The sequence below is a fragment of the Mobula birostris genome, chromosome 14 (assembly GCF_030028105.1).
Source record: "Mobula birostris isolate sMobBir1 chromosome 14, sMobBir1.hap1, whole genome shotgun sequence".
NCBI classification, from domain to species: domain Eukaryota; kingdom Metazoa; phylum Chordata; class Chondrichthyes; order Myliobatiformes; family Myliobatidae; genus Mobula; species Mobula birostris.
This window is the reverse complement of record NC_092383.1, coordinates 92,716,476-92,739,688: the sequence shown is the minus strand read 5'-3', so window position 1 is coordinate 92,739,688 and position 23,213 is coordinate 92,716,476. Positions and strand designations below refer to the sequence as shown.

Below are 23,213 nucleotides of genomic sequence, written 5' to 3'. Positions count from 1 at the left end.
GGTAAGGAACTTCAGGCTTCTGTACCTCCTGCCCGATGGTAATTGTGAGAAGATGGCATGGCCCTGACGGTGGGGATTCTTGACGCCGGATGTTGCCTTATTGAAGCAGCGGCTCCTGTAGATACTACCAGTGGTGGCGAGGGATGTTCCCATGATGTATTGGAACTCTTTAAAGCTTAGCCACTTTTGTAACTATCTAACATGCAATCTGTACACAGCTAAGCTCCCCACAAAGGTCAACGTGACCGGTAACCAGATAACGTTCTTATTTTAGTGACTGTTGTTAGTGTAGCCACGAGACATCCAGAGCAATTTCTAGGACATCGCACGAGAATAAAACTGGATTGAGTATTTGTAACGTTCAAGAATCTGCTGATTCCGTAGAAGTTTCTCACAACTAAAGTTCTTTCTCTGTGCCACAGAGTTTCATTCAGCAATCAGGTTCAAAAGCTCAGCACATTTTCTGCACAGCACAGCTCCATATTAGTCAAAGCAAAAGTAAATTTATTATCCAAGTACAAAAACGTCACCATATACAACCCTGAGATTCATTTTCAAGTAATGCAATGGAATTTAAGAAAAAACTATAAATAAACAAAATCTGACAACCTATGTGTAAAAGGAGACAAATTGTGCAAACTACAAAAAGATAAATAACGTTGAGTGGGAATGTCTGAGTTGCCGAGTACTTGGGAGTGAGAAAGAAAATGGGGGAGGAGCACCAGAGGGAGGTGATGGACAGGCAAAGAGATAAGGTGAGAGAGGGAAAAAGGGATGGGGACTGGTAAAGGGGGAGATGGGACTATTGCCTCCCTCTGGTGCTCCTCCCCCTTTTCTTTCTTCCATGGCCTTCAGTTCCCTCCTATTGGACTCCTCCATCTCCAGCCCTGTATCTCTTCCAACAATCAACTTCCCCGCCCTTTACTTCACCCCTCCCCCTCCCAATATCACCTACCACCTTGTATTTCTCTTCCCACTCCCCCGACCTTTTTAAATCTACTCATCTTTTTCTTTTCTCCAGTCCTGCTGAAGAGTCTCGGCCTGAAACGTCGGTTGTACAGTCGGCGTTTCGGGCCAAAACCCTTCGGCAGAAAGAGGCAGTCGTTTTCGCAGAATGGGAGCCCAGGGGAATGGCCCTCTCCAAAGTGGGCAAGGTGAGGAGGTTTGAGAACTTCCACGCACGCGAATTTGGAAGGAGCCTCTTCGGCAGAGGACAGTGGGGGAGTGGGATCTACTCCTGCAGGAAGTGGTTGGGGAAGTTCGGTGGCTAGAGGCATTGACCTTTAACTGTGCAAATGACGATTTTCTCACATTTTTTAGGGAGCAGAAATATACACAAAAACAAAGTATTCAAGCACAGCATTTTCTGCTTTCAGGCATTTAGAGTCGTAGACCCTTACGTCACAGAACAGGCCATTTGGCCAATCATATCCATTCTGATGTTCATGCTCAACCACTCTAATTCCATTGGCCTCTGTTACGTATGTTTCCTTCTACACTTTCCCCATTTAAGCTTCTGCCTTAAACATAACAATTATATCAGATTCTACCACCTCCTCTGGCAGCATGTTCCATATGTGGTTAAATTCCTTCCTCTCACATTGCAGTTTGAGTTAGTGGTTAGGAAGGCAAATGCATTTATTTCAAGAGAACTAGAAAATTGCAGAAAGAATGTAATGCTGGGACTTCATAAGGTATTGGTGTATACCTTATGAATTTGCACTTGGAGTATTGTGAGCAGTTTTGGTCCCCTTATCTACAAAGGATGTGCTGGCACTGGAGAGGAGCCAGAGGAGGTCTATTACAGTGATCTTGGGGACGAAAGAGTTAATGTATGAGGCTGGCTCTGGGCATGTACTCATTGAAATTCAGAAGACCAAGGAGAGAATCTCATTAAGACTTACCAAATGTCGGAATACCTCAATGGAGTGGATGTGGAGATGATGTTTCCTGTGGTGGGGAGTCTAAATCCGGAAGACGCAGCCCCAGAATAGAGAGGCATGCATTTAAAATGAAAATAAGGAGGAATTTCTTTAGCCAAAGGGTGGTGAATCTGTGGAATTCATTGCCACAGGCGGCTGTGGAGGCCAAGTCAATGAGTATGTTTAAGACAGAGGTTAATAGATTCTTGATTAGTCAGGGCATGAAGGGTTATGCAGAGGAGGCAGGAGAATAGATCAGCCCTGATGAAGTGGCAAAGCAAACTCAATGGGCCAAATGGCCTAATTCTGCTCCTATATCTTATGGTCTTCTGTTTATGGTCATCTTAAACCTGTGTTCCGTTTTTGCTTGATACCCTGAGAAAAAGCTTCTGTCTACCCTATCTATGCCCCTTATAATTTAAGAAACTTGTTTACCAGCCTAAAAATAAGGCCCAACTTGTGACCAGTGACCTCAGTGCCCTTACAACCTGTGTCTGGTAGTATTGGTCAACAGTAGTGACATTAAAACTGGGGCTGGACACTTCTTATCTCTGCACTCTTGAAAGGACAAACTTTGATGTATTGCTTAAACTCACAGTCAACATTCTCGAACAAGTATTTTTGACGGGGTTCCAATTGCATGAATAATGTTGTATTTGATGACAGGATTTGTTCAGTTAGATAGAACAACTCTTGTCATATTTTCCACTTGGAGCATTGAGCAACTTTTGACATTTTACCAAGTTAAATAAAACAATGGTTTATCCAGCTAATTTTGTTTTGAGTCTTCAGCACACTGTGCTGAACGCTTTGGAAGCGTGATATAGGAAAACGTAAGCAGAACAGTAGGGTATTTTTTATGACATTCATGCCGTGTGTTCCCTCGGCGAAAATTTTCAGCTCAGTTCACACAAGCCGCCAGCCTCTTTGAGGAAGTTTGGGGTAACCCTCAGCGACAGATAACTGTCAGGAAAAAAACTTGCCTTTCACTTCCTCTGGAAAACCCAGCGTAGTTTCAACCAATGAAATCTGACCTTTGCTCCAAAGGAGGACCTATTCTCAAATGTTTGCACACAGCGAACTTCCTGTAATGTATCGCTGTGCAGATAATCTATTCCTGCAATGCTGGTTTAACACCTCTGCTATTCTTTGAAAACACTCTTCCATATCAATGTCTATAACAGGGAGACCCATCAGCCACAACCCACTTCTCATTGGTGCCATTAGACAGGAGATACAGGAGCCTGAAGACCCACACCTCCAGGTTCAACACAGTGTCTTCCCATGGCCATCAGGTTCCTGAAATGACCTGAAAACCCCGAATACCAACTGAAAGGACTTTTATTATCAAAGTGTTTATGTACCATCAGGTACTACCGAGATTCATTTTCTTGTGGAAAAGAAGTACGATAGAATTTATGAAAAACTATACATAAACGACGGCTGCCACCAATGTGCAAAAGAAGACAAACTGTGCGAATAAAAAAAAAGTACTGAGAACATGAGTTGTAGAGTCCTTGAAAGTGAGTCTGGAGGTTGTGAGATCAGTTCAGAGTTGAGGTGAGTGAAATTATTCCACGCTGGTCCAGGAGCCTGATGGGTTGTAGGGTAATAACTGTCCCTGAAGCTGGTGATGTGGGACCTGATACTCTTGTACCTCCTGCCTGATGGTAGAAATGAGACTAGATCAAGGCCTGGGTGGATGCTGGTTCCTTGTTGCGATGCTCCTTGTAAATGTAATACAGAAGTATAGTGGAAGACATTCTGACTGGTTGCATCATTGCCTGATATAAGAACTCCAATGCATAGGAAACAGTTCAGAGTTGAGGTGAGTGAAATTATCCAAGTTGGTCTGGAGCCTGATGGATATACAGTAGTAACTGTTCCTGAAGCTGGTGATGTGGGACCTGAGGCTTCTGTACCTTCTTGCTTCTGTAGAGGTGAGAGGGAGCATGGTCAGAGTGGTGGGGAAGAACATACTGTACATATTTCAGACTACATTTATTTTCTCTCATATACCGTCTGGGTAGGCTCCAGCCTCTTGGCATGAACATTGAATTCTCCAACTTCCGGTAATTCCCTCCCCTCCCTTCCCCTATCCCAGTTTCACTCTGCCCCCTCCCCCAGCTGCCTAACACCTCCCTCATGGTTCCGCGTTCTTCTACTACCCATTGTGTTTTCCCCTATTCCTTCGTCACCTTTTCTGCCTATCCCCTCCCTGCTTCCCCTCCCCCACCCCTTTATCTTTCCCCTTACTGGTTTTTCACCTGGAACCTACCAGCCTTCTCCTTCCCACCCTCCCCCCACCTTCTTTACAGGGCCTCTGCCCCTTCCCTCTTCAGTCCTGACGAAGGGTTCCAACCCAAAACGTTGACTGTTTGTTTCCACGGATGCTGCCTGACCTGCTGAGTTCCTCCAACGTGTCATGCGTATTTATTTTCTCTGTCCTCTTGTCTGGGTGTGTTGTGTTTATTTTGTTGTGTCACTTATGTTTGATCCACGCTCAGTTAAGTTTGTGGATTGGAATTGGCTTATGATTGTCACGTGCACTTTGATGCAGTGAAAAGCTTGTTTTGCATACTGTTCATACAGATCAAATCATTACACAGTGCATTGAGCTCCAATATGGTTAAAAAAATAACAAAGCGAAATAAAATGTAACGCACCAGTCCTGATGAAGGGCCTGGGCCTAAAATGCCGTCTGTTCATTCCTCTCCATAGATGCTGCCTGACCTGCTGAGTTGCTCCAGCATTTTGTGTGTGTGATTCTCTGGATCTGCAGAGCCCCTAGTGCAGAATAATGAGTAAAAGCTGCCGAAAATGTACAGTGCCTCAGACACTCAGTGAGAGATATGGTATTTTACCAGGGCTCACCTTGGCTCTTCGCTACCTTTCCTTTGGATGCCTCCAAGTGCCGTGGTGTTGTTAGAGCACTGACTACACAGTGTAAGCTCTCCCCGTACGTAAAAGTCCAGAGGAGGTTTACAAGAATAATCAATTATATGATCAATCCAGTCTGTTCTCTGTTCGTCCATCACTGTCTGGTTTGGATCAGCTACCAAACAAGACAAGAATAGACTCCAAAGAACTGTCAGGGCTGGGGAAAGGATTATTGGTGTGAAGCTGCCCTCGATCCAGGACTTAATCTGCATCTAGAGTCAGGAAGCGAGCAAGCAGCATCATTGTAGACCCATCACACCCTGGACACCACCTGTTCCAACTCCTTCCTTCTGGTAGGCGCTTTAGATCACTGTATGCCAGGACAAATAGGTACAAGAACAGTTTCTTTCCGTATGCCATCAGTCTTATGAACACTTGAATTTCAGTCTGTTATAAACCAAGTCCACCTGTACATACACAGGTACACCTCATTGTATTAGTTCACGATTATTTGCACTATTGTTTTGTTTGCTTTTTGATTCTGTACAGCGAGAGCTCAGGGAAACCAGCATCAAATTCCCTGTATGTGTCCACATACTTGGCGATAATAAAGGATTCTGATTCTGATTCTATATGAAAAAGGGAATGAAAGGGTTAACATATGAGGCATGTTTGATGGCTCTGGGCCCGTACTCACTGGAGTTCAGACGAATGGGGGGAGGGTGGAATCTTTCTGAAACCAAGCAAATATTGAAAGGCCCGGATAAAGTGGATGTGGAGAGGATGTTTCCTGTAATGGGGCTGTCTAGGACCAGAGGGCACAGCCTCAGAATAGAGGGACGTTACTTTAGAACAGAGATGAGGAGGAATTTCTTTAGTCAGAGGGTGGTGAATCTGTGGAATTCATTGCCATAGACAGCTGTTGAGGCCAATTCACTGGGTATATTTCAATTGTAGTTTGATAAGTTCTTGATTATTAAGGGCATCCAAGGTTACGGTGGGGGTGGGCTGGAGATATGTCTCTACCACAGGTCACCTTTGGTCAAGGCGTAGTACCTGCTTGGCCCCTGGTCAAGGTCACATGAAGCTACGGGAGCCGGTGATGGTTAGTCGTATGAGCAGCCGGTGCATATCACAAGTCCTGGTTATGCGATCCCAGATGCCATGCAGGCAATCTCTGAAGAGTATTGATAATGGCTGGGGTCACCCATCTTGTAAAGACACTGCCCAGAAGAAGGCGATGGCAAACCACTTCTGTAGAAAAATTTGCCAAGAACAATCACGGTCATAGACCATGATCGCCCACATCATACGACCTGGCACGTAATGATGATGTCATACAACACGGCACGTGATGATGATGATGAAAGATAAATGGGAGAAGATGGAGAATGGGGTGGAGGGGGATAATAAATCAGCCATGATCGAATGGTGAAAGAGACTCGGGTCCTTAATGATGGATGCAGCCCTTTTGGCCTAATTCTGCTCCAATGTCTTCTGGCCTTACGTAAGCATCACAGCTTTACCTCTGCTGGAAGCTGCACAGTGAAAGCTGACTGACAGCCGCCAGCGAGTTGGGGAGCCTCTGTGAATGATTAAAACAGAACTCCAAATAAGGAAATGCAAGTTCTGCCAGAGCAAGATAAGAGGTCAGCATCAACAGCTGTGCAGTAACAGCTGCAGGAAGGACTGATGTCCAGATGGTAGAAGGTCAAGAAGGCTAATTGGTCACCGCAGACCTGTTAAAACCTGTGCCCTAAGGTCTATTGGAAGTGACAGTGGAGAGGGCGATGCCTCAAAAAGGTGATATCCATCATTAGGGATCCCTGACCACCCAGGACATGTCCTCTTCTCAAATCTACCATCAGGGAGGAGGGACAGGAGTCCAAAGAGACTAAAGACACACTCAGCATTTTTAGGAACAGCGTCGTTTCCTCCGCCATCAGATTTCTGAATAGACATGCCACAACTGGGGTCTCGTCACTAAGTCAGCATGCTGTCTAATGTATCATGCACTGTTTACTGTTTATCTGTGCTACATGCATCTTGAGTTATATTTCAATCATTTATTTATGGTAATCTGCTGTGTATGTTATATGTCTTGTGGGTTCACTATATGTATCAGCATCCGGTTGAATACCAGCAGCTTATATTGTGAAATTTGTTGTTTTTGCAGCAGCAGTACAATGCAATACATAATAACAGGGAAAAAAAACTGTGAATTACAGTATCTATGTTAGTTAAATTAAACAAATAGTGAAAAAATAGAAATTAAAAAAAGGTAGTGAGGTAGTGTTCATGGGTTCAATGTCCATTCAGAAATTTGATGGCAGAGGGGAAGAAGCTGTTCCGGAATCATTGAGTCTGTGCCTGTAGGCTTCAGTACCTATATATATTTCTTAGTTTAAGTTATAGTATATTTTATATATGGCACTGTATTGCTGCTGCAAAACATCACATTTCATGACATCATGACATACACCAGTGATAATAAACCTGATTCTGATTCTGATAATCATCCCCAGGTGGGTGAACACCCAATCCGTGCCCATTCTATACATGGTGAATGAGACTGGAATTGGTTTGTTATTGTCACATGTTCCAAAGTACAGTGAAAAGCTTGGCTTGCAATCCGTCCATATGGATCATTAAAAGATTAGCCTTATTTATTTGTCACATGTACGGTACATCAAAGTAATGGGGGAGGGGGTTGGTACTGCTCAGGAATGAAATAAGCTGCTGCTGAAAGTTGTAAACTCAGTCAGCTCCATCTTGGGCACTAGCCTCCCCAGCATCCAGGGCATCTTCAAGGGGTGGTGCCTGATAAAAGGCTGCATCCATCATGAAGGACCCGAGTTACTGACATGATGATGGAAGCCTGCGCACTCCCAGAGATGGAGGACCTTCATTGCTGCCCTAAACGCCAGCGGTGTAACGGGAAGTAGAAGAAGAAGAAGGAATTTAACAACGGAAAGCATGTAGGAAGCTCTTGTTAAAGGTGTTCATAAAAATTCCAGGACGTCAGGCAAAACTAACTTGGTTTTGTGAATGGAAAATCTCTTAACCAACTTTCTGGAGTATTTTGAGTGGAGAAAGATGCAAGGGTCTGTGTTATGGTTCACCCAGAACAACTGCATTGTCAGAGGACTCTCTGATTTATGGGCTATTCTCTGGGACACACACACACACACACACACACACACACACAGAGAAGGACGTCAAGTGCGGCTGGAAGATCATCAACTTGGTCAGAGATGCCCTTTGGTCTGTCAGAAGCTTGTTGGTCTGTCAGCACGTTGAGATGTCCGTATTGGAATGCTGCTGACTGGCTGCAGGTGTAGGTGCTGAGCGACGCACTGAAGCTCAGTGCAGACACTGCAAGGGCTCAGTGGAGAAAGACCGCAGTGTAGGGTCCCTCCGCTACTGGACAAGGAGGGTCTGGGTTGGGTGAGAAAGCCCCTCAATTACTGTAGTAGTGTATCACCCCAGGGGACCACACGAGTGGCAACAGTCCTACTGGCTTTAAGGAGTGTAATAAAACTCTACTTAACACATTGTCTAGGAATGTAAGAGTGAAAAAGCTTATTCTTGTAAACATTTTTATTAAGAATAAAGTTTAACTTGGTATAAAACATTGAAAAAGTAGGACGTGCTGAGGGTAAAGGGGAACTGGTTGTTTCCTCTACTTTTATCTCTAGAATCAGAATAAGAATCATAATCAAATTTAATATCACCGGCACATATTGTGAAATTTGTTGCCTTTGTGGCAGCAGTACATTGCAATACATAATAATAGAAAGAAAAAGATCAATTACAGTAAATATATATAATTCTATTATTCTATTAACTATTATTCATAATAGTAAAATTAAATAAGTAGCACAAAAGAAGTATTGAGGTAGTGTTCATGGGTTCAATGTCCATTCAGGGATCAGATGGCATTTGACATGTTAATTGCAGCAAATGAAAACCCGCAGAGTAGAAGGTAACATGTCAGATTGAATGGAGACAGGGTGACTGACAGGTGAAATAAAGTAGGCATTACTGGATCTTTTCCAGGTTAGAAGATTAAAGATTAGCTTTATTTGTCACCTGTAGATTAAAACTTCGAAACATACAGTGAAATGCATCATTTGCATCAAACCAAATCAGTGAGGATTGTGCTGGGGCAGCCCGCAAGGCTTTCCACGCTTCCGGCGCCAACATACCTTTACAAATAATGGCAGGAATTGAACAAGATTGGTGAAAACTGTGACAAGCGGTATGCCACAGGCATTGACGATGGGGCTTCCACCTTTCTACAATTTACGTAAATGACGTGGATACAAGGACTGGGGGCATGTTTACTAAATTTACTGATATCAGAGGCGGGTGGGAAAGTAATTGGTGAAGATGGAAGAGAAGGCTACAGAGGGACAGGTTCAGTGAGTGGGCCGAGTGCTGGTGAATGGTGGGAAAACGTGAAATAGCCAATTTTGACAGCAAAGGAAAGGATGATGTCTTACTGAGAGGATTTGCAGAGCTCTGAGATGCAGAAGGATCTTCGTGCCCAGGTTCATGATTTGAGAAAGACTGGTTTGTAGTTACGGTAATCATTTGGAGATTAACTGATTTATTATGTTTATCTCTTGGGGTGTCAGGGTGGAGATACATCTCTACCAAAGGAGGTGTGAGGTGCTCCTTCCCTCCGCTAACCTGCAGGTCACCCTTGGGCAAGGTGTAGCACCTCCTTAGCTCTTCTCCCCCCCACACCCCCGGTCAGTGTCATATGAAACCATGGGAGCAGGTGGTGGATGGTCATATGAGCTGCTAGTGCATATCACAATTCCTGGTTTTGTGACCAGTGACGCCAGGCAGACAACCTCTGAAGAGTATTGATAATGGCTGAAGTCACCCGTCTTGTAAAGACACTGCCCCGAGGAAGGCAATGGCAAACTATTAAATTTGGCAAGGACAATCATGGTCATGGAAAAGACCATGACCGCCCAAGTCATATGACACGTCACATAACGAATGGATGCTCTCTCAGGGAAATGGCATACTGTAACAAGAAAGTTTAGAGTAAAGAGCACATAAACAGTCCCCTCAGCCCATCTTGTCCATGCCCATCCCATCTGCCCACATTAGACCCATACCACTCCAGGGGTGGTGTGGTAGCACGGTGGTTAGCACAACACTTAACTGTACAGGCGACCTGGGTTCAATTCCTGCTGCCTCCTAAAAGGAGCTTGTACGTTCTCCCCATGACTGTGTGGGTTTCCTCCAAGTACTCCGGTTTCCTCCCACAATCCAACAACATATGGGTTGGTAGGTTAACTGGCTATTGGAAATTGTCCCGTGATGAGGCTGGGGTTAATTCGGAAGTTGCTGGATGGTGTGGCTCGAAGGGTTGGAGGGGCCAATTCTGTGCTGTATCTCAATAAACAAATAAATTACGAAATATAAAAATGTATAGACACAAACATATACACACAAATCCATATACTGTCTATGTATATATTTTTAATGTAAAATAAATAAGTAGTGCAAAAAAAGCGCAAAAATATCAAGATAGAGTTCATTAAAATAAAAAGTCTCATTCTGCGTGGAATTTCACCTACTTGTCACTGACGTAAAGCAAAGCTACTTTGCCAGTCATCCTGAAACCACATCCCAGAAAGGGAATGGAGGAGAAAATGGTAAAGAAAATATTCTGCTCAGTGAAACTCCATTGTTTTGCTGAAAGAAAATCTCTGAAGAAACAGCAGTGTTTTTCTGCTGAGTGTCCGTCCCTGTGTTCACAGAGACTCCTATATTTGGCAGGGCCGCAACCTAAACAAGAAGTGGAAACTCCACACGCCCAGAATTACTGGAAATAGTCGGTGCTCAGATATAATTCGTAATAAATCGAGGCTTGGGCTGCAACCGTCCAAAACAACAGCTGGCTTCTTCCAAGCCTCCCGGCCATACTCACACAAACAGACAGGAAATGGGATTTTGATACCCTCACTGCTTTGCTGTAGTTTGGAACGTCAATCACTCATTTCCAGCTGAATTATTTCAGGAAGCATGAGTTATTTTGTGCCTTAATTCACTTTATACAGTGAGCTCGGTGTTGATTATTCAACTTTTCCCATCAGGTTTTCTCTCTTTGTTCCAAAACAATGAGTTGCCTCATCAATCTAACAACCCCCCTGTCCTGCCAAACCCGTACGTTCACTGTTCTCATCTGGAGATATAAATGGGCCCTTTGTGATGTTTTCCTGGGAGTGTTAAATCAAATCTAGACAAGTATTTGAGTGAGTCTACAGGAACGATGCCAAGGGAGCTGAATGTATCCAGATAAATAAATATTCACATTCCAGTAACAGAACATGTGTTTTGTTAATTTATATTCTGTTGCAAAGCTATTTAACTTTAACTCTAGTCCAAGTCCAGTTTATTGTCATTTAATTATCATTTCGTTTTCTGATGACTCTGCCATAGTTGGATGCATCAGCAAGGGAGATGAGGCTGAGTACAGGGCTACGGTAGGAAACTTTGTCACATGGCGTGAGCAGAATTATCTGCAGCTTAATGTGAAAAAGGCTAAGGAGCTGGTGGTAGACCTGAGGAGAGCTAAGGTACCGGTGACCCCTGTTTCCATCCAGGGGGTCAGTGTGGACATGGTGGAGGATTACAAATACCTGGGGATACGAATTGACAATAAACTGGACTGGTCAAAGAACACTGAGGCTGTCTACAAGAAGGGTCAGAGCCGTCTCTATTTCCTGAGGAGACTGAGGTCCTTTAACATCTGCCGGACGATGCTGAGGATGTTCTACGAGTCTGTGGTGGCCAGTGCTATCATGTTTGCTGTTGTGTGCTGGGGCAGCAGGCTGAGGGTAGCAGACACCAACAGAATCAACAAACTCATTCATAAGGCCAGTGATGTTGTGGGGATGGAACTGGACTCTCTGACAGTGGTGTCTGAAAAGAGGAAGCTGTCCAAGTTGCATGCCATCTTGGACAATGCCTCCCATCCACTACATAATGTACTGGTTAGGCACAGGAGTACATTCAGCCAGAGACTCATTCCATCGAGATGCAGCACAGAGCGTCATAGGAAGTCATTCCTGCCTGTGGCCATCGAACTTTACAACTCCTCCCTTGGAAGGTCAGACACCCTGAGCCAATAGGCTGGTCCTGGACTTATTTCCTGGCATAATTTACATATTACTATTTAACTCTTTATGGTTTTATTACTATTTAATTATTTATGGTGCAACTGTAACAAAAACCAATTTCCCCTGGGATCAATAAGGTATGACTACAACTACATGTATAGCAGCAAATGAGATAATGTTTCTCTGGACTAGGGTGTAAAGCATAGCACACACAACACATAACACACATATGACACACAATAACTTAGGAAAGTAGGAACTAAATCTACAAATGAATTACGCATAGATAAACAAAGTAAAGTGCATAAATTAAGTATTGTAAGGTACAGAACCAATTATCTGGTGACGCTTCAACTGTGATGCGGCAGGGAGTTCAGAAGCCTAACGGCCTGAGGGAGGTAGCTGTTTCCCGACAAGATCGTTCTTGTCTTTATGCATCAGAGCCTCCTGCCTGATGAGGATGTTGGATGGGTGGGTGGGATGCCTGACAGTACAAAGTCCTGATAAGTGTCCCCGATAGATGGTAGGGAGACCCCTATGATCTCCTCGGCTGTTCTCACAGTCCTTTGTAGGCACTTCCACTCCAATACTTTGCTGCTATGACTTCAAACACTGTTTCAGTAGATATAGACACAGGAAACTGCAGACGCTGGAACCTGGAGCAAAAGACCCAGTGGGTCAGTCGGCATCCATGGAGAGAGATGTATCAACGTTTTGGGTGGATCGAGATCCTTCATCCACTGAGGTTTCTCCTGCTCTTCAACTCTGACCCTGACCTACCAGGTGACAGCTGTTTGACAGCAACACACTAAGAGCTGGAGGAACTCCGCAGGCCAGTCAGCATCTGTAGAGGGAAAAGATAAAGATTAGGTTACTCTGTCACATGTACAGTGAAACATCAAAACGTGGTGAAGTGCGCCGTTTTGCGTTGACGACCGACACAGTCTGAGGATTGCGCTGAGCAACTCACAGGTGTCACTAACATAGCATAGACTCAGCTCACTAACCCAAACTATCACTGCTCGTCCTTGTAATACAGGAGGAAACCAGAGCACCCGGAGGAAACCCACGCGGTCATGGGGAGAACGTATAAAATCCTTGCGGACAGTGGCGGTAACGGAAACCCAAATCGACAATTGCTGGCGCTGCAAAGGGATCGCGCTAACTGCTCTACTACTGTGACAACCAACATTTCTGGTCCGTGGAAGGGTCTCGTCCTATCTCATACTGGTGTGTGCCTGTAATGCTGCTGCAAGCAAATTTTTTATTGCACCTGTACATCAACGTATTTGTTCACATGACAATAAACTGAACTTGAAATGCCTCTGACTGAACCTTGACAGTGCACTTTTGGTTCACAGTCAGAATCATCAGAATAAGCTTTATTAGCACTGACATACAGTACTGTGAAAAAGTCTTAGGCACCCTGGATTTCTTACATAGCTTCAGATATGATCTCCGCTGAGTCCTGATCTCAGTATCATTGAGTCTGTCTGGGATTACCTGGAGAGACAGAAGCAAAGATACAAAGTTGATTTGATTTAGGTTTTTTTTACTGTTATTGCTCTTTATAGTATTTTTTTTGATATTTAGAAACTTTCCATTTCATTCTTTTGAAAGCATCTTCGCTTTACAGTATATTTTTACATGTGCCTAAAACTTTTGCACAGAACTGTAGATCTTCAGAGCTGTTGATACCCAAAAACTTGCTTACCCTTTTCACTGCTGATCCCTCGATGAGGACTGGTGAGTGTGTTCCCTCGACTTCCCCTTCCTGAAGTTCACAATCAATTCCTTGGTCTTACTGACGTTGAGTGCAAGGTTGTCGTTGCGACTCCACTCAACCAGCTGATTTATCTCACTCCTGTGTAACTTCTTGTCATCGTCTGAGATTCTGCCAACAGTTGTGTCATCAGCAAATGTTTACAGCAATGTTTAAAGGTCTTAGGCACATAGCTAAGGTTCCTAAGACTTCTGTGCAGTACTGTAGTAATTTTATGTATTGAACTGTAGCTGCTGCTACAAAAGTAAAAGCAAATTTCATGACATATGTGGGTGATGATAAACCTGATTCTGATATGGGTCTCTATTGTGGACTGAGAGTGGGAAGGAGTCAGGGAGAGGGGAATCATGGTTGGGGAGAGGGGAGGGAGTGGGAATCACCAGGGAGACAATCTGTAATGATTAATAAACCAATTGTTTGGAAATCAAATGACCTTGCCTGGTGTCTCAGGGCTGGGGTGTGTCTGCACCTGTGTCACTGGCCCACCCAGCACTCCTTCTCTGCCATCTGTCCCACACACCTCCCGCGTTGCTCCTCTATCGCCATTCCCAGCTTCCTTTGATCTGGACAGATTCACAAGCTCACTCTCCACTCCATGATGACAAATACAGTACTGTGCAAAAGTCTTAGTCGCCCTACCCTTGCTCAGTACTCTACACTTGGAGTAAGTTACAAGGATATTTATGGGGCTTGAGGACCTGAGCTATAGGGAAAGGTTGAATAGCTTAGGACTTACTAATATATGCCAATTGCTTGTATACTTCTGTAACACGCAGTAAGGTTTCACTGTAATGGCCTCTCTGCAATGTTCCACTGCTAAGGTAATGGTTTCTCTGTAGCAGCAATGTTTGGGTTATGACTAGAGATAACAGGGCTTTGGAATGTGTGCTATCCAATGAGAGGCATGTTGTTCTTTATTGTGGAGTCTAAGAGCAGGGATTTCGTGGTCATTTGTCAGCAAGAGATGAAGTGAGCGAGGGTCTGACGGTCAGCGACGCTCGGGGGAGGTCAACGGGGAACGAATGGACGAATCCGTGAGCACCAACGTGCATATTAGGCTGTTTCATTAAAATGGGCCCTTTTTCCTTTTATTTACTTTACTAACCCTATAGTCAGATTAAGATTTATAAAGTTCAATCGTTTAATTGCATACAGTGTACTGTCTGATATTTTGCAGTTCGGATTTGTAACCGGGCTACACATCACGCAACATCCACACAAATGAGATTTCTCAGTTTGGCTGGGCCAGAGGCTGCCTTCCCCTGGACATACATTTGCTGGCCAAACCCAACAGTTACACTTCTATCAAATTGCCCCTCATTCTGGAGTGTAAGAGATTGAGCGGAGATTTGATAGAGGCATACAAAATTATGAGGAGTGTAGATAGGGTAAATGCAATCAGGCTTTTTTTCCACCGAGGTTGGGTGAGACTAAAACTAGATGAAAACTGGATGAAGGATGAGATATTTAATGGGAACCTGAGGGGGAATTTCTTCATTCAGAGGGTGGTGAGAATGTGGAACGAGCTGCCAGCAAAAGTAATGGATGCGGGCTCGATTTCAACATTTAAGAGAAATTTGGATAGGGACTGCAGATGCAAAGGGTTTGGAGAGATATGGTCTGGATCTAGGTAGGTGGGATTAGGCAGAAGATCAGATTGCATAGACCCGATGGGCTGAATGGCCTGTTTTCTGCCATGGTGTTCTATGACTCTAAGCCTTTTTACTGTTTCCATGTGTTATAGGTTGACATTGGTTTCTGTTAGTTTACAATAAGATCATAAGACATAGGAGCAGATTTAGGCCATTTGCTCTGTCATTCCATCGTGGTTGATTCATTATCCTCCTCAAACACATTCTCCTGCTTCTCCCCGCCACCTTTGATGCTCTTACTAATCAAGAGCCTATAGACTTCAGCTTTAGTATGCCCAATGACTTGGCCTCCACAGTTGTATGTGGCAATGATTACCGCAGAGCCACCACCCTCATCATCTCCGTTCCTCCTTACCTCTGTTTTAAACGGATGTCGCCTTCTGGTCCTAGACTCCATCACGATGGGAAACATCCTCTCCGTGTCCACTCTAACTATGCCCTTCAATATTTGATAGGTTTCAACGGATTCCCCCTTCATTCTTCTAAACTCCAGCAAATACAGGCCCTGAGCCATCAAACATTCTTCACACGTTAACCCTTTCATTCCCAGAATCATTTTCATGACCCCCCCCCCCAGTCCTTCTCCAATGCCAGCACATACTTTCTTAGATAAGGGGCCCAAAACTGCTTGCATATGCCAAGTGTGGTCTGCCAATGCCTTATAAAGCCTCAGCTGTAATAATCTGCAAACCTTTCAACAATGTTTGCACAACAGACTTTGGCCACTGTTTTGAAGGGTGTGACCAGCTGATTTATTTTGAAAAGACTCAACTCCCTGAGAAATCTGTGGACACAGGGATGGTTTATGTTTGTTAACAACACAATAGTGGTTTCTCAAGTTCAACCTGCAATCAAAGATTGTTAATGTCTACCTCTGTAAAAATTAGCCTCACTCAACAGCTGTGTCTCCTGTATAATGACAGCATGTACTTTCACCCCATCTCTGACGTAAGAAGATATCTCCAGTGTTTTATGGGAACAGTTTTCAAACCGCGTTTGATGCTGAGCCAGAGAAGGAGACATCTGCTCAAGTGTTTGGTCGAAGCAACAGATTTGAGGAATACTTACTCCATTCGGTCCATCAATTCAATCCTATCACCTAAGAGCACAGTCCCATTAATCCCACTCCCCATCTCCTTCCTCCCTCTTTTTGATACTTTTTATCACCAGAACATGGCCTCTTTTCATTACTATCATTAGGGAGGAGATACAGAAGCCTCAAGACTCACACTCGATGTTTTAGGAAAAGGTTCTTCCCCTCTGCTGTCAGGTTTCTGAACGGTCCACGGACTCGTGAACACTGCCTCGTTATTCTGTTTTTTGCACTATTTATTTTGGAATTTACAGTACTGGGTAGCGGATTGGAGGTATGTCTCTACCAAAGGAGGTGTAAGGTGCTCCTTCCCTCCACTAGCCTGCAGGTCACCCTTGGGCAAGGTGTAGCATCTGCTTAGTCCCCAGATCAGGGTCACGTGAAGCCGTGGGAGCAGGTGGTGGATGGTCGTATGAGCAGCTGGTGCACAAGTCCTGGTTATGTGACCACTGACACCAGGCAGTCAATCTCTGAAGAGTATTGATAATGGCTGGGGTCACCCCTCTTGTAAAGACACTGCCCAGAAGAAGGCAATGGCAAACCACTTCTGTAGAAAAATTTGCCACTAACAATCTTAGTCAGGGAAAGATCATGATCACTCACGTCATACGACATGGTAAATAATGATGATGAATTTATAGTAATTTTGTACCTTGCGATCTACTGTTGCTGCAAAACAATACATCATATAAGTCAGTGGTAATACACTGGATTCTCATTCTGACTGACCCACATCAACAGATAATTTTCAATGTATCAGCACATCACTGGGATGTGTGAGGAAACTGGAGCATCTGGAGAAACTCTGATCAGTCATAGGAAGAACAGGCAAACTCCACATGAAGAGTATTAGAGATTAGGATTGATTGTCTGTCTCTGTTTATATATAATCTTTATTTTCCTATAAATCCCTGCAAGAAAATGAATCTCAACGTATCATACAGTATATGTACTTCAATAATAAACTAACTTTGAACTTTAAATTTGGTTCCTTACAAGGAAAATTAATCTGCATCAGATTAAAAATATTCTGTTTAGATGTTGAAGGGGGGCTGCTTCATTGAGCACCTCTGCACCATCTACCACAAGCCAGACTTCCCAGTGACCAAACATTTAAATTCCAATTCCTATTCCCATTCCGACGTGTCCGTCAATGATCTCCTCATGCACCAAGAGGGGGCCACCTTCAGGGTGGAGGAGCACAATTTATATTCCACCTGGGTAACCTCCAACCTGATGGCATGAATATCGATTTCTTGAACTTCCAGTAAAAAAATCTGCCCCCCACCCCATTCCTCTATTACCCTCTCAGATCTTCTACCTCTTCTCACCTGCCTATTACTTCCCCTGGGTCCCACCCTCCAGCTGTTTCTCCTATGGTCAACTCTCTTCATTCCAGCCCTCTACCTTTCCGACCCACCTGGCTTGACCTATCATCTTCTAGCTAGCCTCCTTTCCCTACCCCCAACTTTTTACTATGGTGTCTTCCTCCTTCCTTTCCAGTCCTGAAGAAGGGTCTTGGCCTGAAACATTGACTGATTATTCATTTCCATAAGTGCCACCTGATCTGCTGAGTTCCTCCAGTGTTCTGTTGGTCTGGATTTCCAGCATCTGCAGAATCTCTAGCATTCATGGTAAAATTCATGACTTCAAAAATATGCATTATACCATGTCTTAGTAAACATAAAATAATATTCTTTATTTGCACATGGAATAGACTAACTTAATAACTCAAGATTCAAGCAACACACACAAAATGCTGGAGGAACTCAGCAGGGCAGGCAGCATTTTGTGTGTGTTGCTCCGATTTCCAGCATCTGCAGATTTTCTCGTTTGAACTCAAGGCCCAGGATTGTTTATTGCCATTCTTCGGGACACGAGTGTAAAGGAGAGCGAAATGATCCAAAAGCACAATAAGTACAAGCGTAATGCCCTGGTTCATATTTTTACTGTTATGCTGTATGTATTTCATTTTGGCAGTTCTGTAAGAGCAGTCTGCTCTGCTTTCATGCTTGTTTGGTTTATTGTTGAAGATAAGAGATGAGGAGAACTGTGTGCCATCCAACTAGGATGGCTGGATTTAGGGGGGGGTTTCTCTGGTGAGGGACACTAATGTTGGGCTTGGTGGCTTTTGTTCGAGAGGGGATGAAGAGAGAAGATGCTGGGGAGAACTGGTCGCAGCGTACAATCTGGTGGGAGACCTGTTTGCTCGAGATGGATTGCGAGCGACGTTCGGAAGGTGGTGTGTGTTTTCACGAGGGCCCAGCGCGTGAGTGACAGAGAAGTTGAAGATGAGCTCTAACTTGTGCACAGTTGACTGTTTAATTAGAATGGGCCCCTTTCTTTTTTGTTATTCTTTACTAACCTTTTAGTTAAGGTGCATAAATATAATTCCTTTAATTGTATACAGTGTACTTACTGTATGTTATTTCATGGCATTAATTTGTAGCAGGGTAGCAAATGACACAGCGTCCACACAAATCGGGGTTTGGGGTGGGATTGCGTGCACCTCAATCTCACTATTGGCGGGGCTGGAAGTTGTCTTCCCTGGACTTATGCAGCCAAGGAAACCAGGTTGCTTCATAAGGAACACAATAAATATAAATTTAAAAATACTCTTATGAAACACAATGTACAAACAACTGAGTGTGGTTGTATGATTACACAGAGCGAATGTACATACATACACTGACAAATGGTTCAGAAGCAATTGTGCATAAGGTGACTCTGACAGGAAATGGTAGAGTCACAGTGACACTTGGCAAGAGGAACTCTTCGAGTTAGTAATAGGACAACTGATATCACAACAGGACAGTGACTGTGTCAGTGTGGGTATGAGGTGTGGAGTGACAGTGAATGGGGGATGAAGGGGTGGTGAGGGACTGTGGAGAGGAGTGTGTCAGTGTCGGTATGAGGAGTGGAGTGACAGTGAATGGGGGTGAAGGGGGTGGTGAGGGACTGTGGAGAGGAGTGTGTCAGTGTCGGTATGAGGAGTGGAGTGACAGTGAATGGGGGTGAAGGGGGTGGTGAGGGACTGTGGAGAGGAGTGTGTCAGTGTGGGTGTGAGGTGTGGAGTGTCAGTGTGAAGTGACAGTGAATAGGGGATGAAGGGGGTGGTGAGGGACTGCGGAGAGGAGTGTGTCAGTGTGGGTGTGAGGTGTGGAGTGTCAGGGAAAGGGGGATGAAGGAGGTGGTGATGGACTGTGGAGAGGAGTGTGTCAGTGTGGGTATGAGGTGTGGAGTGTCAGTGTGAAGTGACGGTGAATGGGGGGGATGAAGGGGGTGGTGAGGGACTGTGGAGAGGAGTGTGTCAGTGTAGGTATGAGGTGTGGAGTGTCAGTGTGAAGTGACAGTGAATGGGGGATGAAGGGGGTGGTGAGGGACTGTGGAGAGGAGTGTGTCAGTGTAGGTATGAGGTGTGGAGTGTCAGTGAATGGGGGATGAAGGGGGTGGTGAGGGACTGTGGAGAGGAGTGTGTCAGTGTCGGTATGAGGAGTGGAGTGACAGTGAATGGGGGTGAAGGGGGTGGTGAGGGACTGTGGAGAGGAGTGTGTCAGTGTCGGTATGAGGAGTGGAGTGACAGTGAATGGGGGTGAAGGGGGTGGTGAGGGACTGTGGAGAGGAGTGTGTCAGTGTGGGTGTGAGGTGTGGAGTGTCAGTGTGAAGTGACAGTGAATGGGGGATGAAGGGGGTGGTGAGGGACTGCGGAGAGGCGTGTGTCAGTGTGGGTGTGAGGTGTGGAGTGTCAGGGAAAGGGGGATGAAGGAGGTGGTGATGGACTGTGGAGAGGAGTGTGTCAGTGTGGGTATGAGGTGTGGAGTGTCAGTGTGAAGTGACGGTGAATGGGGGGGATGAAGGGGGTGGTGAGGGACTGTGGAGAGGAGTGTGTCAGTGTAGGTATGAGGTGTGGAGTGTCAGTGTGAAGTGACAGTGAATGGGGGATGAAGGGGGTGGTGAGGGACTGTGGAGAGGAGTGTGTCAGTGTAGGTATGAGGTGTGGAGTGTCAGTGAATGGGGGATGAAGGGGGTGGTGAGGGACTGTGGAGAGGAGTGGTGAGAGACTGTGGAGAGGAGTGTGTCAGTGTGGGTATGAGGTGTGGAGTGACAGTGAATGGGGGATGAAGGGGTGGTGAGGGACTGTGGAGAGGAGTGTGTCAGTGTGGGTGTGAGGTGTGGAGTGTCAGGGAAAGGGGGATGAAGGGGTGGTGAGGGACTGTGGAGAGGAGTGTGTCAGTGTGCGTATGAGGTGTGGAGTGTCAGGGAAAGGGGGATGAAGGGGTGGTGAGGGACTGTGGAGAGGAGTGTGTCAGTGTGGGTATGAGGTGTGGAGTGTCAGGGAAAGGGGGATGAAGGGGTGGTGAGGGACTGTGGAGAGGAGTGTGTCAGTGTGGGTGTGAGGTGTGGAGTGACAGTGAATGGGGGATGAAGGGGTGGTGAGGGACTGTGGAGAGGAGTGTGTCAGTGTGGGTGTGAGGTGTGGAGTGTCAGGGAAAGGGGGATGAAGGGGGTGGTGATGGACTGTGGAGAGGAGTGTGTCAGTGTGGGTATGAGGTGTGGAGTGTCAGTGTGGAGTGACAGTGAATGGGGGATGAAGGGGGTGGTGAGGGACTGTGGAGAGGAGTGTGTCAGTGTAGGTATGAGGTGTGGAGTGTCAGTGTGAAGTGACAGTGAATGGGGGATGAAGAGGGTGATGAGAGACTGTTGAGAGGAGTGTGTCACTGTCGGTATGAGGTGTGGAGTGACAGTGAATTGGGGATGAAGGGGGTGGTGAGAGACTGTGGAGAGGAGTGTGTCAGTGTGGGTGTGAGGTGTGGAGTGACAGTGAATGGGGGTGAAGGGGGTGGTGAGGGACTGTGGAGAGGAGTGTGTCAGTGTGGGTATGAGGTGTGGAGTGTCAGTGTGAAGTGACGGTGAATGGGGGATGAAGGGGGTGGTGAGGGACTGAGGAGAGGAGTGTGTCAGTGTGGGTGTGAGGTGTGGAGTGTCAGTGTGAAGTGACAGTGAATGGGGGATGAAGAGGGTGATGAGGGACTGTGGAGAGGAGTGTGTCAGTGTGGGTATGAGGTGTGGAGTGACAGTGAATGGGGGATGAAGGGGGTGGTGAGGGACTGAGGAGAGGAGTGTGTCAGTGTGGGTGTGAGGTGTGGAGTGTCAGTGTTAAGTGACGGTGAATGGGGGATGAAGAGGGTGATGAGGGACTGTGGAGAGGAGTGTGTCAGTGTGGGTATGAGGTGTGGAGTGACAGTGAATGGAGGATGAAGGGGGTGGTGAGGGACTGAGGAGAGGAGTGTGTCAGTGTGGGTGTGAGGTGTGGAGTGACAGTGAATGGGGGATGAAGAGGGTGATGAGGGACTGTGGAGAGGAGTGTGTCAGTGTGGGTATGAGGTGTGGAGTGACAGTGAATGGGGGATGAAGGGGGTGGTGAGGGACTGTGGAGAGGAGTGTGTCAGTGTCGGTGTGAGGTGTGGAGTGACAGTGAATTGGGGATGAAGGGGGTGGTGAGGGACTGTGGAGAGGAGTGTGTCAGTGTGGGTATGAGGTGTGGAGTGACAGTGAATGGGGGATGAAGGGGTGGTGAGGGACTGTGGAGAGGAGTGTGTCAGTGTGGGTATGAGGTGTGGAGTGTCAGGGAAAGGGGGATGAAGGGGTGGTGAGGGACTGTGGAGAGGAGTGTGTCAGTGTCGGTATGAGGTGTGGAGTGACAGTGAATGGGGGATGAAGGGGTGGTGAGGGACTGTGGAGAGGAGTGTGTCAGTGTGGGTGTGAGGTGTGGAGTGTCAGGGAAAGGGGGATGAAGGGGGTGGTGATGGACTGTGGAGAGGAGTGTGTCAGTGTGGGTATGAGGTGTGGAGTGTCAGTGTGGAGTGACAGTGAATGGGGGATGAAGGGGGTGGTGAGGGACTGTGGAGAGGAGTGTGTCAGTGTAGGTATGAGGTGTGAGGTGTCAGTGTGAAGTGTCAGGGAAAGGGGGATGAAGGGGGTGGTGATGGACTGTGGAGAGGAGTGTGTCAGTGTCGGTATGAGGTGTGGAGTGACAGTGAATGGGGGTGAAGGGGGTGGTGAGGGACTGTGGAAAGGAGTGTGTCAGTGTGGGTGTGAGGTGTGGGGTGTCAGTGTGAAGTGACAGTGAATGGGGGATGAAGGGGGTGGTGAGGGACTGTGGAGAGGAGTGTGTCAGTGTGGGTATGAGGTGTGGAGTGACAGTGAATGGGGGTGAAGGGGGTGGTGAGGGACTGCGGAGAGGAGTGTGTCAGTGTGGGTATGAGGTATGGTGTGTCAGTGTGAAGTGACAGTGAATGGGGGATGAAGGGGTGATGAGAGACTGTGGAGAGGAGTGTGTCAGTGTGGGTGTGAGGTGTGGAGTGTCAGGGAAAGGGGGATGAAGGGGGTGGTGATGGACTGTGGAGAGGAGTGTGTCAGTGTGGGTATGAGGTGTGGAGTGTCAGTGTGGAGTGACAGTGAATGGGGGATGAAGGGGGTGGTGAGGGACTGTGGAGAGGAGTGTGTCAGTGTAGGTATGAGGTGTGAGGTGTCAGTGTGAAGTGACAGTGAATGGGGGATGAAGAGGGTGATGAGAGACTGTGGAGAGGAGTGTGTCAGTGTGGGTATGAGGTGTGGAGTGACAGTGAATGGGGGATGAAGGGGTGGTGAGGGACTGTGGAGAGGAGTGTGTCAGTGTCGGTATGAGGTGTGGAGTGTCAGGGAAAGGGGGATGAAGGGGTGGTGAGGGACTGTGGA

At 46.1% G+C, this 23,213-nt stretch overlaps 1 long non-coding RNA gene across 2 annotated transcripts; it reads right to left on the bottom strand.

Annotated features, from left to right (window-relative positions):
* Nucleotides 1–1,009: 1,009 nt before the first annotated feature.
* On the bottom strand, nucleotides 1,010–16,133 carry LOC140210102 (uncharacterized). 2 transcript variants are annotated; one of them, XR_011889154.1, is made up of 4 exons: nucleotides 15,738–16,119; nucleotides 13,662–13,841; nucleotides 9,985–12,791; nucleotides 1,010–3,854 (listed from the first exon to the last, which is right to left on the bottom strand). It is a non-coding gene; the product is annotated as an uncharacterized lncRNA (long non-coding RNA). The 2 variants fall into 2 exon arrangements; XR_011889153.1 differs by lacking the exon at nucleotides 1,010–3,854 and having other exon boundaries at nucleotides 8,428–12,791; nucleotides 15,738–16,133.
* Nucleotides 16,134–23,213: the final 7,080 nt, after the last annotated feature.